This window comes from Scyliorhinus canicula, chromosome 5 (assembly GCF_902713615.1).
Source record: "Scyliorhinus canicula chromosome 5, sScyCan1.1, whole genome shotgun sequence".
In the NCBI taxonomy this organism is placed as follows: Eukaryota; Metazoa; Chordata; class Chondrichthyes; order Carcharhiniformes; family Scyliorhinidae; genus Scyliorhinus; species Scyliorhinus canicula.
The window spans coordinates 121,540,655-121,561,498 of NC_052150.1; the positions used below are offsets into that span (position 1 = coordinate 121,540,655).

Consider the following 20,844-nt stretch of genomic DNA (forward strand, 5'->3'; position numbering starts at 1 on the left):
GAACTCGGCCAGTCAGAGGAGGAGAACCGCAGAAATCTAGGAGAATATTGGGTTGGGCACGCTAACAATATGCAAACAGCGTTCACTGTACATGCATTCTGGTGCACATTGACCCCACTGTCAAGGTGAAGAGAATTGCGATTTGGCGTCAAATGGGTGCCTGCCGCGATTTTGGTGTCTGAACAGATTCTCCGCCCAATCGCATTTTACCATTTCGGCGTCGGCCAACAGAGAATCCCGCCCTGGATGTCTCAAATTTCTTTACAGTCGAGGAAGTACCTTTTGAAGTGCAGTCGCTGTTGTAATGTAGAAAACACAGCAGGAACTTTGTACAATCTTCCGCAAACACAACTGTGATAATGACCAGATGGTCTGTTTATTGTGATATTGATGGAAGGATGACTATCTGCTAACACACCGGGAATAACTCCCAGCTCTTCTTTGAAACAATGCCATGGGATCTTTGACATCCACTGGAATCGGCAGATGTAAACTTGTTTTAGTAGCTCCTCGACAGTGTGGTACTCCATCAATACCACAAACTGGTGTGACAAACTTGATTTTTGTGCTTGAATCTTGAAGTGGTACTTAAACTTAAAACCATGACACTCACAGATGTGAGTGCTACCAACTCATAGAATATCATAGAATTTACAGTGCAGAAGGTGGCCATTCGGCCCATCGAGTCTGCACAGGCTCCTGGAAAGAGCACCCTACCCAAGACCAACACCTCCACCCTCTCCCCACAACCCAGTAACCCCACCCAACACTAAGGGCAATTTATCATGGCCAATCCACCTAACCTGCACATCTTTGGACTGTGGGAGGAAACCGGAGCACCCGGAGGAAACCCACGCACACACGGGGAGGATGTCCAGACTCCGCACAGACAGTGACCCAAGCCGGAATCGAACCTGGGACCCTGGAGCTGTGAAGCAATTGTGCTATCCACAATGCTACCGTGCTGCCCTGACTGAGCTACAACTGACAAACATAGCTGCTTCAAGATTACAAATCGTCTCAAGGTGCTTCACACGAGCATTATAAATGAAAATATGGTATTGAGCAACATAAGGAGGAAAAAGCTGTGACCAAAAGTTTGACATCCAGTGGATATCAAATGCCAGGGTTTAAGGATAAAAATGTGGAAGATGTAGAGAGTTGGGTTTGAAAGTCCCTTTTGGAATCTCGCTTAAATTCAGAGTCATACCCTGGGAATAGCAGGAATGTGTGACTATAACAAGTGATGTGTTAAAACAGCTATTTTATTGAATATTGAACTGTTAGAGCAATAAGACAATTATAATTGATCACATAAAAAAGAGAAAATAAATAAAAAAAATCAAGATAGCTTTGTATATATCAGAAGAAAAGAAGAAAGGCAGATTTTTTAAAGTAAAAACAATAACCCAGATTGGTCTGTTTCACAACAGCTCTCCAAACTGAATAATCACAATTTAGTCTGATCCAGGAAAGCACCCTAAATTGGTGCATAAATTGCCACCCCCCCTTGGTACATTATCAAGTCGCAGAGTAACCTTACTAGTGGGAAGTCTGGTCAGTCAGTCCATTCCTGGCCCTTTGTCCCATCTTCAGTGGTGAGTATTCCAATATGGCTGCAGAGCTGAGTCCAGGAAGCAGGGTCTCTTTAAGTAAAATTTCTGGCTCCATACCAAACTTTTGAGGCCTCATACCGATATTGTCAAAACAAATCTCAATCCTCGTCAACTTTCCTCACAGGCACCGCAAGGTATCTTCTGATGCCATCTTCTCATATCTGCCGTAAGTGGCAGCATGGGGGGGTACAGTGGTTAGCTCTACTACCTCACGATGTTGAGGTCCCATGTTCGATCCTGGTTCTGGGTCACTGTCTGTGTGGAGTTTACACACATGTTTGTGTGGGTTTCGCCTCCACAATCTAAAAATGTGCAGGCTGGGTGGATTGGCCAGGCTAAATTGCCCCTTAATGGGAAAAAATGAATTGGGTACTCTAAATTTATTTTTAAAAAAGAAAAAAAAAATATCTGTCATACGTCAGGTGTTATTTCCATACTGGGAGAAATTTCCTGATGCACTGTCAGATAGTTCATTGAACAAAGTTTGATATAGGTGGAAAGAAGTTGGGCGGGATTCACCGTTTCCCGAAGTCGATTCCGTAATCGGCGATCGGGCGGAGAATCACTTTTAACTCTGAAATCGGAGGCGGCACCTGTTTGATGAAGGTTTTGTATCCTCCGTCCCCTCCGAAATGGTGTCACCATGTCGCACGGCGATCACTGTTGGAATGGCGTTGGCACGTCACCTAAGGCCCTCCCTTATAGCTCCAACCCCGATGGGCCGAGTTCCCGACCGCACAGTTGATGTGTGGTCTCAGTGGACTGTGTCCAGCACCGCCACTGTCAGACGGGAGCTGTGCTGCTGGCTGGGGGCGATTCTGCTCTGGCTGGGGTGACTGTTGGGGGGTGGCCAGAGGGTGGCCAGGTGTCACTATCTGGCAGGTCGGATCCGTGCATGGTCGGCGCCATATTTTACGGCGCGACCTCTGTAGGTCGTCGCCATGCACATGCACGGCCATGGACTCAACCATTCTTGAACTGTTTTTATCGTGGGAGCTGAGGGTTTTACGTGGCGCGGCTGCCAGCCCCTCACCTGTCATAGGATCAGTGAGGGGGCACCGATGATTATTTTGACGTAAAACGCCACAGATCCTCCGCACTTAGGCTCAAAAACAGTGAATCCAGCCCGTTGTATTTACATTTGTTTTGTGAAAAAGCTATTAGCGCTGGCTCCTCATTTACTCCTGACATGAAAATCACATGATCAATATTTGCTTCTCACCACAGAAGTATTCAATTCATTCTTCAAAAGGAAATCCTTGCAAATTTAGATCTTTGCATACCAGGCCGCGAATAGTGGAAGAGAAATGGTTGAATTTATGTTCTATAGTTAGGCTTCCCTGGACTAATTGTATCATTCTTATACCTGAAGCAAAGACTTTGAAGATGACTGGGAATTGAACCTAGGCTTGTGTATTAATGGTCTTTATCAAATGAAGCACTAATGTCCTGTGTTCACATAATCTTGCTGATTCTGCAATGAGTCAGAGAACGACCTCTTTGATTATTCTCTTCTTGGGACAGCACCCACGTTTCCTGAAAAAAGAATGCCCAGTTTTCGGACAATTTTGATTTTCAGATAGATGAATTTTGGATAACTTACCAGTAGATTATTTTTTCCTTTTCCACTACTTATCCAGTTCTCTTTGAATATTAATATTGAATCTGCTACCACGACTCTTGTGGCCATGCATTCCAGATCTCAATGAGTGTGATAGATGTCAGACCACCTGCAAAGGAGAATGATGCCCATATTTCAGAATTGAAAGAATGGAATAATATCTACCTTCACTCCCACCAACACCCCACCTGCATGAAATAAAACAAAATAAAAGCACTATCAGAAGAAGACCTTTCCTAATTCAATTTGACAGTTCTTACCTGATAAAGCATATTTTGTTAAAGTAATAAGTAAATCAATAGCATTTTCTGGCAGCCATTTGGTTGTGTACTACTATGCCTGAGAGAGCTGGAACAATATTTGAAAAAACCTAAATGAATCTTCTGATTTTTATTGTTGCTGTTGGGTTCATTGAACAAAGTTTGAAGTTGTTAATCTTTTTCGATAAAGCCATTTAGTTTTTTTTTTAAATGGTGAGCTGAGCTCTCTAAAAACTGCTCAACTGTTAAGAAAATTGCACAACAAAAGCAGAGTTGTGTGATGCTGTGTGATGTCTGGGCCTTGTTCTCAGCCACTGCAGTTAGCCGGGCAAAACACCTACATTCATTGGATAGAGGGAAGGGAAATCAAACAAGATCCCCATCTGTGATTGGTGCAGTCTGAGATGAGCATTGGTGAATCGTAGGTCCTATCACTTTCATTCAGTTCAAGCCTGTCCTCTCCTCACAGGCTGAGTGACTACCGTACTATCTTTACTTGTTTCTTCCTGATGAAATCCCAGAGGATTGGAGAATAGCCAACATTGTTCCTTTGTTTAAGAAGGATAGCAGGGATAATCCAGGAAATGATAGGCTGGAGAGCCTTACATCAGTGGGAGGGAAATTATTTGAAAAGATTCTTAGGGACAGGAATTACTCCCATTTATTACTCCTATTAACGATAGGCAGCACGGTTTTGTGAAGGGGAGGTCATATCTCACTAACTGGATCGAGTTTTCTGAGGAGGTGATGAATATGATTGATGAAAATAGGGCAGTGGATGTTGTCTACATGGACTTTAGTAAAGTCTTTGGCATGGCAGACTGGTACAAAAGATGAAGTCACACGGGATCAGACAGGGAGTGAGACGGGATCATCGTCCATCTGGCACAATGGATACAGAACTCACTTGGTCATAGAGGACAGAGGGTAGTGGTGATGGTGGAAGGGTGCTTTTCTGATTGGATTGCTGCGACTAGTTGTTTCCACAGGGATCAGTGCTGGGACCTTTGTTGATTGTAGTATTTAGAAATGATTTGGAGAAAAATATAGCTGGTCTGATTAGTAAGTTTGCAGACAACACAAAGATTGGTGGAGTTGCGGACAGTGAAGAGGGCTGTCAGTGGATACAGCAGGATTTAGATCAGTTGGAGACTCGCGTGGAGAAATAGCAGATGCAGATTAATCTGGACACATGTGAGGAAATGCATTTTGGAAGGACTAATAAAGGTGGAAATTATACAATAAATGGCAGAACCCTTAAGAGTATTGACAGGCAGAGAGATCTGGGTGTACAGGTCCACAGATCACTGAAAGTGGCAACGCATGTGGATAAGATAGTCAAAAAGGCATACAGCATGCTTGCCTTCATCAGTCAGGGCTTTGCGTATAAAAATTGGCAAGTCATGTTGCAGCTGTACAGAACCTTAGTTAGGCCACATTTGGAATATTATGTACAAATCTGGTCGCCACATTGCCAGAAGGATGTGGATGTTTTGGAAAGGGTACAGAAGGTTTACCATGATGTTGCCTGGTCTGGAGGGTATTAGCTATGAGAAGAGGTTGGATAAACTTGGATTGTTTTTACTGAATTTAGATTTCGATTTATTGTCATGTGTAACGAGATACAATTCCATACATGAAAAACATTGGAGATATGATAAATACACAGTGTAAATACATGTACATAGACATCGGGTAAATGATACAGAGTATAGCGCCACAACAATAGAGAAGATGTGTGAGAAATCAGTTCAGTCCATAAGAAAGTTATTCAGGAGGCTGATAACAGCGGGGAAAAAGCTGTTTATGAATCTGTTATAATGTACCATGGATCTATTTCATACCCATCTTCCTGAAGGGACATAAGGAATGAGGACAGTTGGTCAGCAATGACACTCTGGTGACACCTGGGTCTCCTCAGTGTTAGTGCTCAAATCCAAGGCACGTGCTTGAGGATGACCTCAGCAGGTCCTCATCTGAGTTGTGGCAATGCTTGAAACATTAGCTGAAAGTGTCAAGCCTTGCCTCACATTGCTGTCATTACTCAGGCATTTTAAGTGAGCACATTAGCAGGGCATCACTGAACAAAGCTGAGCTCATGCTGTAGTGAGTCATGAGGCCAGAATGCACAGGTGTGAATGCAGGGTTCATTCTCTCAGTGATAGTTCGGCTGTCCGCAGAGATGACAGGGAATGGCTTTGAGGGGTAGAGGAGATGTTTCCAGATGACCTCACTTAACTTTACTTTCCCTGGAACCTGACAGCAATTAAAGTATCCTGGGCAGGTCTGCCAAACCTTCCTTCCTCAGAGGTCCGGGTGGGAGAGCGGTAAGTGACGGGGGGGGGGGGGGAGGGGGAGAGCGGGGTAAGTGACGGGGGGGGGGGGGGGAGGGGGAGAGCGGGGTAAGTGACCGGGGGGGGGGGGGGGGGAGGGGGAGAACGGATTCTCGGGCATCTAGATTGGGGTGTCCCTCTCGGCATGTTTATCGTGAACGCACGCGATTTACTGTTTGATATCTCTCGGCCGGCAACACAAAAACATCCAGTGAGCCGGGGACACTGCAAACGGTTAGAGTCAGTCACACAACACACTCAGAGTGCTGGTTATCATGGCGCTGGGGTGACTGATCCACCTGGTGTTCTGCTGCAGCATATCGATGGAAAGCATTTAACCTCCCAGTTAAAAACACCTGCCAGCTGGTGTTAGTGGCCACCTGCCAGTGCCCTTAAAACACAATCTGGACAGGGGCTACTCACTTGGGTCGGGATTCACTGAGGAAATTCCTGCCACACGCTCCGACGCCGGGAAGTGATTCTCTGGCGACTGGAGAATCTTCGCCAGTCGCATGCGCGCATTTGACGCGGCGCCGGTCGGGGTCCGTTGAAAACGTCCCCTGCGGCAATTCTCCGCGATCGACCGGGCAATTCCCACCGAGTTCTGCCGGGGTGGTTCCAACCTGGTGGGAGCTCAGACCCGCGGCAGCGCTGGCGGTCCTGGTTGGAGGCCGGGAGGATCAGACTCCGGGGGTCCTCCACGATGGCCAGGCCTGCGATCGGGAGCTACCGATTAGCGGGCACGCACGATCCGGCTGGGGGGGGGGGGGGTGGCTATCCTTCTTCCGCACCGGGCCGCTGTGTCATTACGCCATGTTGCGAGGCACCAGCACGGAAACGGCCACCACGTGCACGTGCCGGCGTGGAAACGGCTGCCGCATGCATGCGTGGACCTGCGCCGGCAGTGTAGCACTCCAGCGCCGTGCTGGCCCCCTGTAGGCCACTGAATCACTGGGCCAAGAGTCCCGTTGACGCCGGCGTGAAACACTTTGGTGTTTACGCCGGTGTCAACACTTTGCCGGGATTTTGGAGAATCCCGGCCGATATCATTGATGTGGGTGACCAGACCAGCTTAAACTCTGCCAAGAGACAGATAAGACACAGGCTGGAAATATTTGGCAGTTTGGGCAACGTTTGTGGAGAATTGGGGATGGGGGAATGTTGATGTTTTAGAACCTGACTTGCCAAACTTTTAAATTCTTTAAACTGAAATACAAAAAAGCAGAAGGCTATAATGGGGAAATTAATCTTGATTTACTTATTAATAATTTTGTGGTGATTTAACCTTGTGGGCAGCACTGTAGCACAGTGGGCAAAACTGTTGCTTCACAGCTACAGAACCCAGGTTAAATTCCTGGCTTGGGTCACTGTCTGTGCGGAGTCTGCACGTTCTCCCCGTGTTTGCGTGGGTTTCCTCCGGGTGCTCCGGTTTTCTCCCACAGTCCAAAGATGTGCAGGTTAGGTGGATTGGCTATGATGAATTGCCCTTAATGTCCCCAAACAAAGGTTAGGTGGGGTTGCTAGGTTATGGGGTTGGGGTGGAGGCGTGGGCTTAAGTGGTGTGCTCTTTCCAAGGGCCGGTGCAGACTCAATGGGCCGAATAGCCTCCTTCTGTACTGTAAATTCTTTGATTCTATCCTCCAGAAACGTATAGCCAAGTTCCGCACACATGAGTACGGCCTCAACCGGGACCTTGGATTCATGTCGCATGACATTCATTCCCCACCATGGCGTGGACTTGCAAAATCCTACCAACTGTCCTGGCTTGAGACAATTCACACCTCTTTAATCTAGGGTTACCCCTATCTCTGGATCTGTAAAGACTTAATTACCTGCAAATGCTTGCATTTAAAGCATTGTCTTGCATCTTTGAATTTGTCAATATATATATATGTTTCAGGAACATAACTCTTCATTCACCTGAATAAGGAGCTGCGCTCTGAAAGCTAGTGATTTGAAACAAACCTGTTTGACTTTAACCTGGTGTTGTAAGACTTCTCACTGTGCTCTATCCTCCATGGCATCAATGTGTTCATAATGTCCCTCAGCAGGCCCCTCGGCTCCCGGGATCCCCACCTCTTCAACTTCCAATGAGTTCTCATCCTCCTCCAGTTCATCCTCAGGTTAGGAGTCATCTCTTTGCAGAGCCAGATTGTGAAGGTCACAGCACACTGCAATCATGTGGGAAACTCTCTCCGGAGCGTATTGCAGAGAGTCACCAGAAAGGCCCAAGCATCTGAAGTGCATCTTCAGAAGTCTGTTTTGTAAGGAAGTGTGTGGAGCTGTGAGCAATGTTGTTCATTTACTTGGCCTGACTTTGAGAGTGACGCAGAGGAGGCATTAGCTAGAGTTTAAATGGGACACCTCTTATTCCCAAACAGCCATGTTCTGGCTCCTCCACAATCAGTTGCACATTGATGCAGTGGTAGCCCTTTATAAACGGTTTATAAACATTAGGGCTGTAGCCAGGGAACCCACACAGCTACCTGGTTGTAATATATTGCACCCTGCAGCCTTGGGAAGCCTGAGATAGCTGGTATGCCCAACACTGCCTCCCACCTATTTGTAAGTAGGATAGTCTTTGACCATAAATCCTTGGTCTGGCAAGTCACCTCCACTGTCTGGGTCTCTCCTTCTCACCCTTCTGTTGATGCTCTGGCCTCTCACTTTCACCTCCTCCATTGAATGAGGACACTGAGAAATGCAGCATTTGAAATGAAACATTGAAAACAACAATGATTAAAGAGTGCAGAACATGAAGCTCTGATTTTGAAACCTGTGCAAAATGTTGGGCTGTAGAGCTTTGGCTGCCTTAGTTATATTGCCCGATGCAGCCTTTGCTGCTGAGATGCCAGCACGCATTTTGAGGTAATCAAAATGCCATTCCAGAGATTTGACACCTAGAGCCCTATGGGGCTGGGGTGCACAGGGTGTGATAAGGATAAGTGTGAATTGAACCAAAGTAGCTCTGTTCTCCATTCTTTTAAGTGGCATACCAATGGCCTTTTAGTTGCACATGGTCAATGAGTGGAAGCTGTTTGGCCAGTGATAAATGACATTCATTGTGAACCTACGACTGCCCTTCATTGATGGGATGGCAGATATGATGCACCAGTGCCGCCTTCGTTATCACCTTTACTCTCCAAGGCTGCATTCTCACCTTATATTCTGTCGATTTTGAGTATTTACTGTGAAGCTGTTGAGTTCTGTCTATCTTTTTAACAGTGCTAAAGGAAATGTCTTTCACTTGCTTCCTGGGCACTGAGGGCTCTCTCTGTAACTGACTCAATACTATTCAGTGTGGTGGAACAAACAAGTGACAGTGCATCCTTAGAAAGGGCCCAATAGCTCGGCATAGCAATCCTCCCACACTGCCTCATACCCATCCCAGACAGAACTGATGCTCCTTTTAATTTTCCTCCTTGCCATAGAACTGGGATGTTAGACCAAGTTCGACGCTCCCTCGCTCATTGTCTGTATTCCTACAATTTACCCCAAGCCTCATGATGTGAAAGAAGAGCTACCTCCTGCTATTCTCCAGCCTCCTTAAATAATCCAGGATCCAATTATTGTGGTGGTGGACATTCTGACCCTCCTCCACTGTGCCCATCATTTGTGAAATGTCCATACCACACATGGACCTCTACCCATTACATCAGAAGGCTGTGTGCACTGATATCTACAGAGGTGAGCCGCATATTATGGAGGTTTCCCAACCCATTATAACGGGCACCAACAGAAGATGCCGCAGGAAATTCACATTGGCATGTAACCAATTTTTGGCCTCGCCGATTTCTATCCACTTGCGTACAATCGTGGATCCCCACGGGTATTGTCTATGATCCCAATCAGACCGTGATGCCTCGCGATTGCACTAGAACACTGCGGGAGGCAACACCACGGGACACAGTGCACAACATCTGAACAACAAGGGGCTGGGCCCTAACACCAGGGATATCTCCACAACCAGAGAGTGAGTGTGTGCACCAGGGAAAGGACTGGTACCAGGGCCCCCCGCATGCCTGGTGGGGGGGGGGGGGGGGGGGGTGGGAACAAACGGTGGGCTGCAGGGTCCCGGGGTGGAAGTCACAGCTGTTTGTCAGTCCCTCACCTTCTCCAATTCCATGCAGATATTACCCGAGATGGATGAAATCATTGACCCTGAGGAAGCTGCCCTCATGGTGTTGCTGGAAGGCCAGGTGGCCAGACACAGGAGAAAATGGTGGCAGCAGGGTCAGCAGAGACTCGAGATGGTGGCCCATGTGCAGGGCCCCACCCCACACTCTGAGGACCCAGCCGACAATCAGGCCAGGGAGGGATCCAGAAGGGGGAGGCCCACGACGGCCCAAGGTGTACAGGCATCACTGATCTTTCGAGAGGATGATGGACAGCATGTGCCGCAGAAGACTCTGCCGCAACAAGGAGGAGGATGCCTGCTCCCGGTGGCTGTAAAGGTCACCGCAGCCCTGAACGTCTGTACCTCAAGGTCATTCCAGGGCTCAAGCGAGGACTTGTGTTGCACATCACAAGCAATAATCCATAAGTGTATTTGTGAGGTCATTGATGCCCTGTTTGCCCGGGCAGCGAAGAATGTAAAATTTGCATGGACCAGATCCAACAGAATGCCCAGGCAGCAGGATTCTCTCCATCAACAGGATGCCCAGGTCCAGGGGTTAATAGATGGCATGCATGTCGTCTTTCCCTCACTGTGCCCTCTGGGAGTGCCCTTCATTAACAGAGAGGGGTTCCATTTCCTGATCGTCCAGCTCGTGTGCAATCTTGAAGATCATGCACATGTTTGCACACTTCCCAGGGAGTAGTGCACATGACAGGTACATCCTGGGGCAGTCAGACATTCCCGGCCTTTTCGAGGACCAGGATGGCTGGTTGGCTCTTGGGGATAAGCGGTACGCACTGAGGACCTGGCCAGTGACGCCAGTATGGAGGTCGGTGACCAGTCCGGTGACCTGATACAACAAGACCTATGCAGCCACCTGGGCTGCCATTGAGCGGTGCATCGGACTCCTCAAAATGTGTTTCTGATGCCTCAACCACACAGGTGGTGCCCTGCAGTACACCCCGCAGATGGTCGCCTGGTTTGTGGTGGTCTGCTGTCCTCCATAAACTGGCAAGTTGCTGGAGGTGGAAGGTGGGAGGGGGGTGGGGGCGGATCTTGTGGCCACATCTGTGGAGGAGGACGAGGACAAGGAGGCACCAGACCAGGAGGGGTTGGAGGATGAGCATGGGGAGGATCAGGGATGACCTCATCCTCACCCGCTTCACATTGGACGAGGCCTCGTCCATCATTCCCCCTCTGCAAAACCACCCCCACCCCAGTTCCCACCCAATTTCCTCCCATCCTTCAGCTTCCCCCTCCCCCCCTATTCACTCTCCCACCCCCTGACCATTCCACACCCACAGTGTGTGTAACCCCCACTCCAGGGTGGTGGGACTGTGTCGACAATGTCAGCAAGTTACTGTCGAGGGCAGGGGGACTAACTGAGACTGAGCGCTGGTGCTTATCATTCCATGTCATAGTCTGATCCCTGCCTGTCTGCTGAGTGCTCGCTCACATCCATCACCTTCACATGATGTGCTGGGGTTGGGGTGGGGGGTTTGGACTAGGAAAAGGTGTCCAAGACATCTACATCTGTTGAGATTGGACATGGGATCGGTGCTCCACCCACATTGCGTCAGAAAACACCAGAGGTGTCATGTTGGTTGTGGTCAATGATTTTTATGAATTAACAAAGATGTGTCCCCAACTGCCCTGATCCCCTGATGGTGCCAGCCTCCTCCCACCCTACACAATGTACCCAATCCCCCCTTAGCCTCTCCACACCCCCTCCCGTGTCCTCTCTGTGATTTGATACCTTTTTAACCTTCTGTGCTCTATCACTGCGTATCCCCAGGTGTGTCCCCAGGATGCACATCAGAGGTGGATGCAGCCTTCTTCCTAAAGCATCCCATGGCCTTTGATGCCTTTGATGGGCATCCTCTGGAGGATCTGGGGCCAGAGGGCCCTGGCGCACTTGCCGGCGGTACATGCCCTGCTGCGTTGCCCTGCCCCTGGTGCTGACTTCGAGACATGTCGTTGTCGGTGAGGTGGGTCTCGGGGAGCAGGTGGCCCCGGTGGCCACTCCATAGGGTGGCTCCGGGTTGGCACCCAGCGATATCTCCTCCCAGTTGGTTCCTGTAGGACCTGGGGTTAACCCAGAATTGCAGGGCAGCTGGATCAAGCCCCGGCTGCCCCTACGACATCTGGCTCTGCCAGCCTTTCTGGCTTCCCAACGTCTGCAGCACAGTATTGACATCCTCGCTGATGTTCCTCAGTGACTGGACATGTTCTGGAGCACCCTGGCAATGCCCACCTGCGACCAGGGCATGCTCTGCAGTGCCTCAGCTATGTCCACCTGAGATTTGGGACACCTGAGACTGGATAAGAGCCCATGGTGTTAGCGGCAAGGTACTGGTATGGATAATGGATTGGCTGACTGGCAGAGGCAGAGAGTGGGTATAAATAGGTCTGAAGCTGTGCCCTCATTTTCTAGTTTCTCCTTTTGGAAACATCTTCTCCACATCCACTATGTAGGCCTCTCAGAAGTCTGTCAGTTTCAACTTTCAGAATTGCAGCTGGTGACTAGTGGTGTAGCACAGAGATCAGTGTTGGGACCACAGCTATTCACGATATGCATTAACGATCTTGAAGAATGAACTATTACTACGTTTGCAGATGATATAATGATATGTAGAGAGAGACAGCTTTTGTTGAGGAATCAGAGAAACTGCAGAATGACCTGGATAGACTGGGGGAGTGGGCAAAAAGTGGCAGATGGAATACAATGTGGAAAAGTGTGAGGTTGTGCACTTTGTTAAGAAGAATAGAGGTATAGATTATTTTCCATGGGAAAATGGGAAAAGGCATCGGAAATCAGAAGCACAAAGGGACTTAGGAGTCCTAGTTCCAGATTCTCTTAAGGTTAACATGCAGGTTCAGTTGGCAGTTAGGAAGTCAAATACAATGTTAGCACTCATGTCAAGAGAGCTAGAGTACAAGACCAGGGGCTGGATTCTCCGTAGGCCTTCGTAACGCGGGTTGCCTGCGAAAAAAATCGGTGTGCATGACTCCGGCGTCCGGGCCTTCTTTTAAGCTGGCAATCTCCGGTCCCGGGAGGGCTAGCAGCTGACTGACGTGATACGCGTCAGTTTCACCAGCTGCGGAAGTGGTGAGACCCGGCGTTTTTTGGAGGAGGAGGAGGAGAGAGACAGACCCAGGCATTTTGGGGGGGGGGGGGGAGGTGGTGGTGGTGAGACCCGGCATTTGGGGGGGGGGGTGGTGGTGGTGAGACCCGGCATTTGGGGGGGGGGGTTGTGGTGGTGAGACCCGGCATTTTGGGGGGGGGCGGGGTGGTGGTGAGACCCGGCATTTTGGGGGGGGGGGTGGTGGGTGAGACCCGGCATTTTGGGGGGGGGGGGGGGTGGTGGTGAGACCCGGCATTTTTGGGGGGGGGTGGTGGGGAGACCCGGCATTTTGGGGGGGGGGGTGGTGGTGAGACCCGGCATTTTGGGGGGGGTGGTGGTGAGACCCGGCATTTTGGGGTGGGGGGGTGGTGATGAGAACCCCGGCATTTGGGGGGGGGGGGGGTGGTGGTGAGACCCGGCATTTTGGGGGGGGGGGGTGAGACCCGGCATTTTGGGGGGGGTGGGTGGTGGTGAGACCCCCGGCATTTGGGGGGGGGGTGGGTGGTGGTGAGACCCGGCATTTTGGGGAGGGGGGGGGGGCTGGTGGTGATACCCCGGCATTTTGGGGGGGGGGGTGGTGGTGAGACCCGGCATTTTGGGGGGGGGGGTGTGTGAGACCCGCCATTTTGGGGGTGGGGGGGTGGGTGAGACCCGGCATTTTGGGGGGGGGTGTGAGACCCGGCATTTTGGGGGGGGGGGTGTTGGCAAAGGGGGGGGGGGGTTTGGGGAAGCGGCGGGCAGAGAGGGGGGGCGACGGATGCCCGGGGCCAACGCACCGTCGCCCCCCCCTCTGTACGCCGCTGCCCCCTACCCCAACCCCCCCTCACCACCCCTACCTCACCACCCCTACATGCCTCCCCACCACCCCACCTCCCTCCCCACCACTCCTACCTCCCTCCCCACCACCCCTACCTCCCTCCCCACCACCCCTACCTCCCTCCCCACCACCCCCACCCCCCTCCCCACCACCCCCCTCCCCACCACCCCCACCCCCCTCCCCACCACCCCCACCCCCCTCCAACGCCGCCCCCCATCTCTCGCAACGCCGCAACACCCCCCCCTCAACGCCGGGTCTCTCCCCCCCCCCCCTCAACGCCGGGTCCCCCCCCTCAACGCCGGGTCCCCCCCCCCCTCAACGCCGGGTCCCCCCCCCTCAACGCCGGGTCCCCCCCCCAGGTGTCCCCCCCCCCCCTCAACGCCGGGTCCCCCCCCCTCAACGCCGGGTCCCCCCCCCCCAACGCCGGGTCCCCCCCCCTCAACGCCGGGTCCCCCTCCCCTCAACGCTGGGTCCCCCCCCCCCAACGCCGGGTCCCCCCCCCCCCTCACCGCCGGGCCCCCCCCCTCAACGCCGGGTCCCCCCCCCCAGGTGTCCCCCCCCAGGTCCCCCCCCCTCAACGCCGGGTCCCCCCCCAACGCCGGTACCCACACCCCGTCCCTGTCCCCCTCCCTCTGAAGGCCGGTACCCACACCCCCCCTCTCTCCTCCTCCCCCCCCCCTCCTCTCCTCCTCCCCCCCCCTCTCTCCTCCTCCCCCCCTCTCTCCTCCTCCCCCCCTCTCTCCTCCTCCCCCCCTCTCTCCTCCTCCCCCCCTCTCTCCTCCTCCCCCCCCTCTCTCCTCCTCCCCCCCTCTCTCCTCCTCCCCCCCCTCTCCTCCTCCCCCCCTCTCTCCTCCCCCCCTCTCTCCTCCTCCCCCCCCCTCTCTCCTCCTCCTCCCCCCCTCTCTCCTCCTCCCCCCCCTTCTTCCTCCCCCCCCCTTCCTTCCTCCTCCCCCCCCCCTTCCTTCCTCCGTTAGTGGGGGGGGGTGCGGCGTTGGGGGGGGGTAGGGGTGGTGAAGGGGGTAGGGGCTTTGGAGGGAGGTAGGGGTGGTGAGGGGGGGGGTGGTTGGGGTAGGGGGCAGCGGCATACAGGGGGGGGGGCGACGGTGCGTTGGCCCCGGGCATCCGTCGCCCCCCCTCTCTGCCCGCCGCTGCCCCCAAACCCCCCCGATGCCGCAACCCACTCCTCCGATGCCCCCCCGATGGCCGCAACCCCCCGATGCCGCAATCCACTCCCCCGATGCCCCCCCGATGGCCGCAACCCCCCGATGCCGCAACCCACTCCCCCGATGCCGCAACCCCCTGATGCTGCAACCCACCCCCCCCGATGCCGCAACCCACCCCCCCCCCGATGCCGCAACCCACACCCCCCCCGATGCCGCAACCCACCCCCCCCCCCCGCATGCCGCAACCCACCCCCCCGACACTGAACGGCGTCAACCATCATCAATGGTTGACGCCGTTTTAAATCAACTGTGATTTTCGCCGACGCGACCCACGTGAGAATTTCGCCCCAGGAATGTACTTCTGAGGCTGTATAAGGCTTGGTCACACCCCATTTGGAATATTGGGCGAAATTCTCCGACCCCACGCAGGGTCGGAGAATTGGCGGGAAGCGGCGTTATTTCCGCTCCCGCAGGTTTTTCAATTCTCCCGCCGGCCATAAACCGGCGTTGTGCAAATCCCGCCGGCAGCCTGTGAAAACGGCTGGCGCCGGCGGGATTTCATTATTTTTGCACTGACCTTAAATCTCCGGCCCGGATGGGCCGAAGTCCCGCCGACGTGGCCACGGGTCACGTCGGCGCAAATCAAAGTTGGTTTAAAACGGCGTCAACCATTGATGTTGGTTGACGCCGTTCAGTGTCGGGGGTGAATGCGCGTGGGGTGGGTAGCGGCATTGGAGCGCGGTGGGGGGGAGCGGTGGGGGGGGCGGCATTGGAGCGCGGTGGGGGGAGCGGTCTTGGAGCGCGGTGGGGGGCGGTATTGGAGCGCGGTGGGGGGGCGGCATTGGAGGCATTGGAGCGCGCGGTGGGGGGAGCGGTGGTGGGAGCGGTGGGGGGGGCGGCATTGGAGCGCGGTGGGGGGGCGGTATTGGAGCGCGGTGGGGGGGCGGCATTGGAGGCATTGGAGTGCGCGGTGGGGGGAGCGGTGGGGGGAGCGGTGGGGGGGCGGTGGGGGGGGCGGCATTGGAGCGCGGTGGGGGGGCGGTATTGGAGCGCGGTGGGGGGGCGGTATTGGAGGCATTGGAGCGCGCGGTGGGGGGAGCGGTGGTGGGATAGGGGATGGGGAGGAGGTAGGGGAGAGAGGGGTGGGGAGGTGGGGGTGTTGGGAATAGAGAGATCAATCACTTACCTTGAGTGCCGGTCGATTGGGAGGGGAGGTGTTTGTTAAGAGAGAGAGATCAATCAATTACTTTAGTGCTGGTAGATTGGGGGGGGGGGATGGATGGGGGGGGGGGGGTTGTTGTGGTTGGGGTGGGTGATGAGGGCAGTGATGACATGGTTGTCTTCCCTGCCACAACCCCCCACCCCCCTGCAGGCCATGTTTTTCAATCAGCCTGTGATGTTGGCCGCCGTAGTTGCATCCGCGATTGTACAAGTCGCCCTGGAGGAGGAGGAGGAGGAGGAGGAGGAGAACGAGGAGGAGGAGGAGGAGGAGAACGAGGAGGAGGAGGAGGAGGAGGAGGAAGAGAACGAGGAGGGGGAGGAGAACGTTGCGGCGGCACATAGACGGAGACGTCTGAGGAGGCCCCGTGTGTACAGATCCCTTTCATCGTTCCTGGAACTCACAGACCGGGCATGCAGGAGGAGACTCCGGATGAGCCCTGAAACCGTGGCACACATATGCAACCTGATGGCTCACCTGGCACCGCGTGGCACTGGGGGAGGACATCCTCTCCCCGTGTCACTCAAGGTTACAGTGGCCCTCAACTTTTACGCCACGGGCTCATTCCAGGCGCCGACTGGGGACCTGTCTGGCATCTCACAGGCATCGGTGCACCGGTGCATCCGGGCAGTGACAGACGCCCTTTATGCCATCGTGGACCGCTACATCCGCTTCCCCATGGACCAGGCGAACCAGGATGCCCGGGCCGTGGGGTTCTCCGCCATTGCTGGTTTTCCCATGGTCCAAGGGTTGATCGATGGGATGCACGTAGCCGTGCGGCCACCTGCAGAAGACAGGGCCGTCTTCACAAACAGGAAAGGGACATATTCTGTGAACACCCAAGTGGTCTGCGACCACCGCATGATAATCATGCACGTTTGCGCACGGTTCCCGGGAAGTGTTCATGACTCATACGTGTTGTCGCGGTCGAACATCCCTGGAATGTTCGAGGGACGCCACCGCCGGATGAGGGGCTGGTTGCTGGGAGATAGGGGTTACCCGTTGCGGACGTGGCTGATGACGCCTGTACGGAGGCCACAGACTGACGCAGACAATACATACAACGATGCCCATGCAGCGACCAGGGGTCTAATTGAGAGGTGCTTCGGGATCCTCAAGTCGCGATTCCGGTGCTTGGACATCTCTGGGGGGGCCCTCCAGTACCCGCCAGATAGGATCGGCCGCATCATTGTGGTGTGTTGTGTCCTGCACAACATCGCCCAGCAGAGGGGTGATGTGCCGCAGACAGAGGAGGGGGGAGTGGAGGAGCGGGAGGAAGAGCCGCAGACTTCCCCAGACGAGGGAGATGGGGGCAATGGTCAGGGCAGACGGGCAGATCATTGGCGGGTGGCCGCCCGACCTCACCGTCTAGGCCAGCGAGCACGGGACAGGCTGATAGCTGGCCAGTTCACAGACTAGGGTGGTAGCGATTCTGCAAGTATGGCGACGTTCCACACGCCTTTGCAACATCCGATCACCCTCAACCCCCCCCCCACCCACCCACCCAACACTCTGACTCCCCCTCACCCGCCCAACACCCTCACTCCCCCTCACTAACCATGCACCAAGTTCCAACACCTCACCAACCATTCCCACATCACCTGAAAGTACAACACCCCTCCATTGCACATCCACTGCGACACAATGGGCAGTCATCACACGGTTGCCGATGGAAGCGTGTCTACTGCTGTCCATGGAGGATGATGACGTCACGCACTGCGATGAGCTCCTGGCTCCATTTCGTCGCTCAATGTCTGACCCATGGCCACAGTACCACCAGCCTTCCGGACCATCCCTGCATGCGGCCGTCACACTGCAGCGCTCGGTCACATCCTCTGCCCAGAGGGATTGAGAGGGCGGGCAAGGTGAAGGGGGGGGGGGGGGCACACTCACCTGAGGCCGACATCAGACCCTCCACACACACTGGCACTCAACCTACATGACACGCATCGGACAGAACACAAAGGCAGCCTCTGTAGGTGCGTTAGTGATTTTAATAACAAACAGTTCAAACATGTGCCCTAGACCCTGAATCTACTGTGCCCTTCACCCGTGCCAACTTACTAAGTGTCTACTATCTTGCTTTTACGGACCCTTTTACTACGTCTAGGTGCTTCCCCAGACAGTACAGCAGGACTGGAGGTGGACTCCTGCGATTCCAGCCCTGTGACTTTGGATCCGTTTAGCGGACGTTTCCTGGGGCGGCCCGGCCTAGATGGGCCAGGCCGCGGCTCGGGTGACTGGGATGGCGAGCTGCCAGCCTGTCTTACCCGCTGCCCACCAGATGCACCTGGGATGGAAGGGGGGGAGTCCGAGGTAGCGCGGTGTTCCGGGACCTCCTCTACAGGGGGACCCGGTACAGAGCACAGCACCTCCTCCTCCCTCGGGGTGCCCGATGGCCCCCGGGCCTCTACATGGGTCGGGGGTGCATCTGGAACAGCCATCCGACGCTCCCCCGGCACCTGGCGCTGCCAGTCCTGGAGGCCCGTGCTGGTACTGACAAGGGTCCTCAGAGCTGCAGCCATGGAGCTGAGGGAGTTGACCATCCCTCTTTGTGTGTCGGAGACGCCGGAGAGGTGATTGATAATGACACTCATGCCCTCAGCGATGGACTGCTGAGACTGCACCATGGCCTGATGACACAGAGCCACAACGTTTAATGCCTCAGCAATCATCCGCTGTGTCTGGTTCATGGCTTCCAGTGAGTGGGAAGCCACGTCCTGGGACACGGACGCCGCCTGCACGGACAGCTCCAGAGCCTGAATACTGCGACCCATGTCAGACACAGTTGCACCCATTGCCTCGACCGCGGACGGCACCCGTGCGGTTTCGGTATGGGTGGCACGTATGAGCGGCACGACTTCCTGCACCTGGACACGGTTGGACTCCTCCACCTGCGTGTGCATCAGCTGCAAGCCGGCCCTCACCCTCTTCCTTGGACCCAGGTTTGTTGATTGCATGGGGTCTATGGGTGGGTCCGTTGACTCCAGGAACCCAGGACCAGTCTGGGCGGCAGATGTCTGCTTGCGCCAGGATGCCCTCCGACCACCCGGCCCCTCTGCCGCTCCTACCTCCACCTGCTGCACTGGGACGACAGTGTGGTGCTCACCAGCGAGTGACCCTAAGGAATCATCACTAAAAAGCCCAGCCGGGGTGAGTGTGTCTGCGATGGTGCAGCGTGCTGGAGAAAGCTGTGCCGGTAAACTGTGCGCATTGTCCGATTGGCTGTCTGATAACGGCTGGGGTTCCCCCATCTGTGGGGCCCGTCCACTGTCCTGGGTGGCAGTGTCCTGCCCTTGGGTGTCCATTTGTCTGTGCGTCGGGGGCCTCTGGCTTATCCCCTCATCGCGGCGTCTTCTCAGCACTCGTCGTCGGATGCGCCCGTCACGCGAGCGTACATGACAGATGACCACACGTCTCCTCTGCCGCACCGGGGCATCCTGTGGCCGTTGCAGGCCAGAGGGGCCGGGTCGCTCCCTCTCCTGTGGTCTCAGTGGGGCATCCTGCGGGCGGGGGGCATCCGCGGTGACGGGTGCCTCGATGTCTGGACCTTCAAGACACAAGACAGCATGGTTAAGCACTCAGATCAGGGGATATGGGGAGAGGGGATTGGGGGGGGGGGGTATGAGAGAGGGGGAAGGGCCGTGGGTGGCTCACTTGCTCACGGGCCGCCGACCTCTGCGTTGCCAAACGCCCGGTCCTCGGGTCCTCCTGCCATCTCCAGGGCCCTCTCCTCGTGGACCGTGAGTGGTCTCTCCTCTGCACTGCCCCCACCACTCGCTCGAGACCTCCTGTTGAACGAAAGCTTCTCCTGTTGAAGGGTGGGTAGCAGATGTAGCAACAACAGTGTTAGACACGAAACCAATATTCAATTTGCTTTCCCAATAATCTAGTTTACTGCATGCTAGCTTTTTTTCTTTAATGCTTGGAGACCCCCAGATCCAACGGTTTTGCAGCTTTCAGCACTCTTTCTCCATGTTAATCATATGCAGCTCATTTATTCCTCCTACCGTAGTTCTGAACGTTATATTTTACTTATTTATATCCCGTCTGCCATTTGTTGGCTAACTAACTTAATCTGTCCAAATTCCTTTGTAGACTTGTGCCTTCACACCAGTTGATGTGTCGTCCACGATTATGGCAGAAGCGATTCCACTTCCCTCATGAATATAAATAGCAATGTCAACCTCATCATGGTTTCTAAAAGCAGATGCTGGAAATGAATTGGTGTTGATGTAGTGTCCTGATAGAAGCGCCAGTGTCGAAGCCTTTAAGGACGTGCAAAGGGGCCAGCACCGGTGCCCAGTGGAAATCTAGCTATTCTAACTCAGGCAGACATTGAATTTGGTTCAGTCCTGACTGGCACCCGAGAGCTTGATTAGTTTGTACTGCCTATAAGCATTCCTCTCCCCACACACTTGGGGAGCCAGGAAATAGGACCTTAAAGAGTTGCACCGACATTCGCAACTGTAGAGCTACAGACACAGCTGAATGCCATGCAGGAGAGTTGGGACAACCTGTTCCCTGGACAAGGAAGGAGACAGATTCCAGCCGGTGTTCAGAGGTTCAGCGT

At 54.1% G+C, this 20,844-nt stretch overlaps 1 protein-coding gene and 1 long non-coding RNA gene across 5 annotated transcripts in view; one reads left to right on the forward strand and one right to left on the reverse strand.

Annotated features, from left to right (window-relative positions):
- The window catches only part of LOC119966225 (kunitz-type serine protease inhibitor-like), a 106,015-nt gene extending 99,438 nt beyond the window's left edge, over positions 1–6,577 (reverse strand). For all 4 annotated transcript variants that reach the window (XM_038797576.1, XM_038797575.1, XM_038797574.1 and 1 more), the window contains exons 1-2: positions 6,254–6,577; positions 3,220–3,346 (exon numbers count right to left, since the gene is read on the reverse strand). The gene's annotated coding sequence lies outside the window, so the exon portion shown is untranslated. The remainder of the gene's footprint in view (positions 1–3,219; positions 3,347–6,253) is intronic.
- Positions 5,519–20,844, forward strand: part of LOC119966227 — a 79,426-nt gene continuing 64,100 nt past the window's right edge. The window contains exon 1 of the long non-coding RNA XR_005460703.1: positions 5,519–5,824. This is a non-coding gene — a long non-coding RNA (uncharacterized LOC119966227). The remainder of the gene's footprint in view (positions 5,825–20,844) is intronic.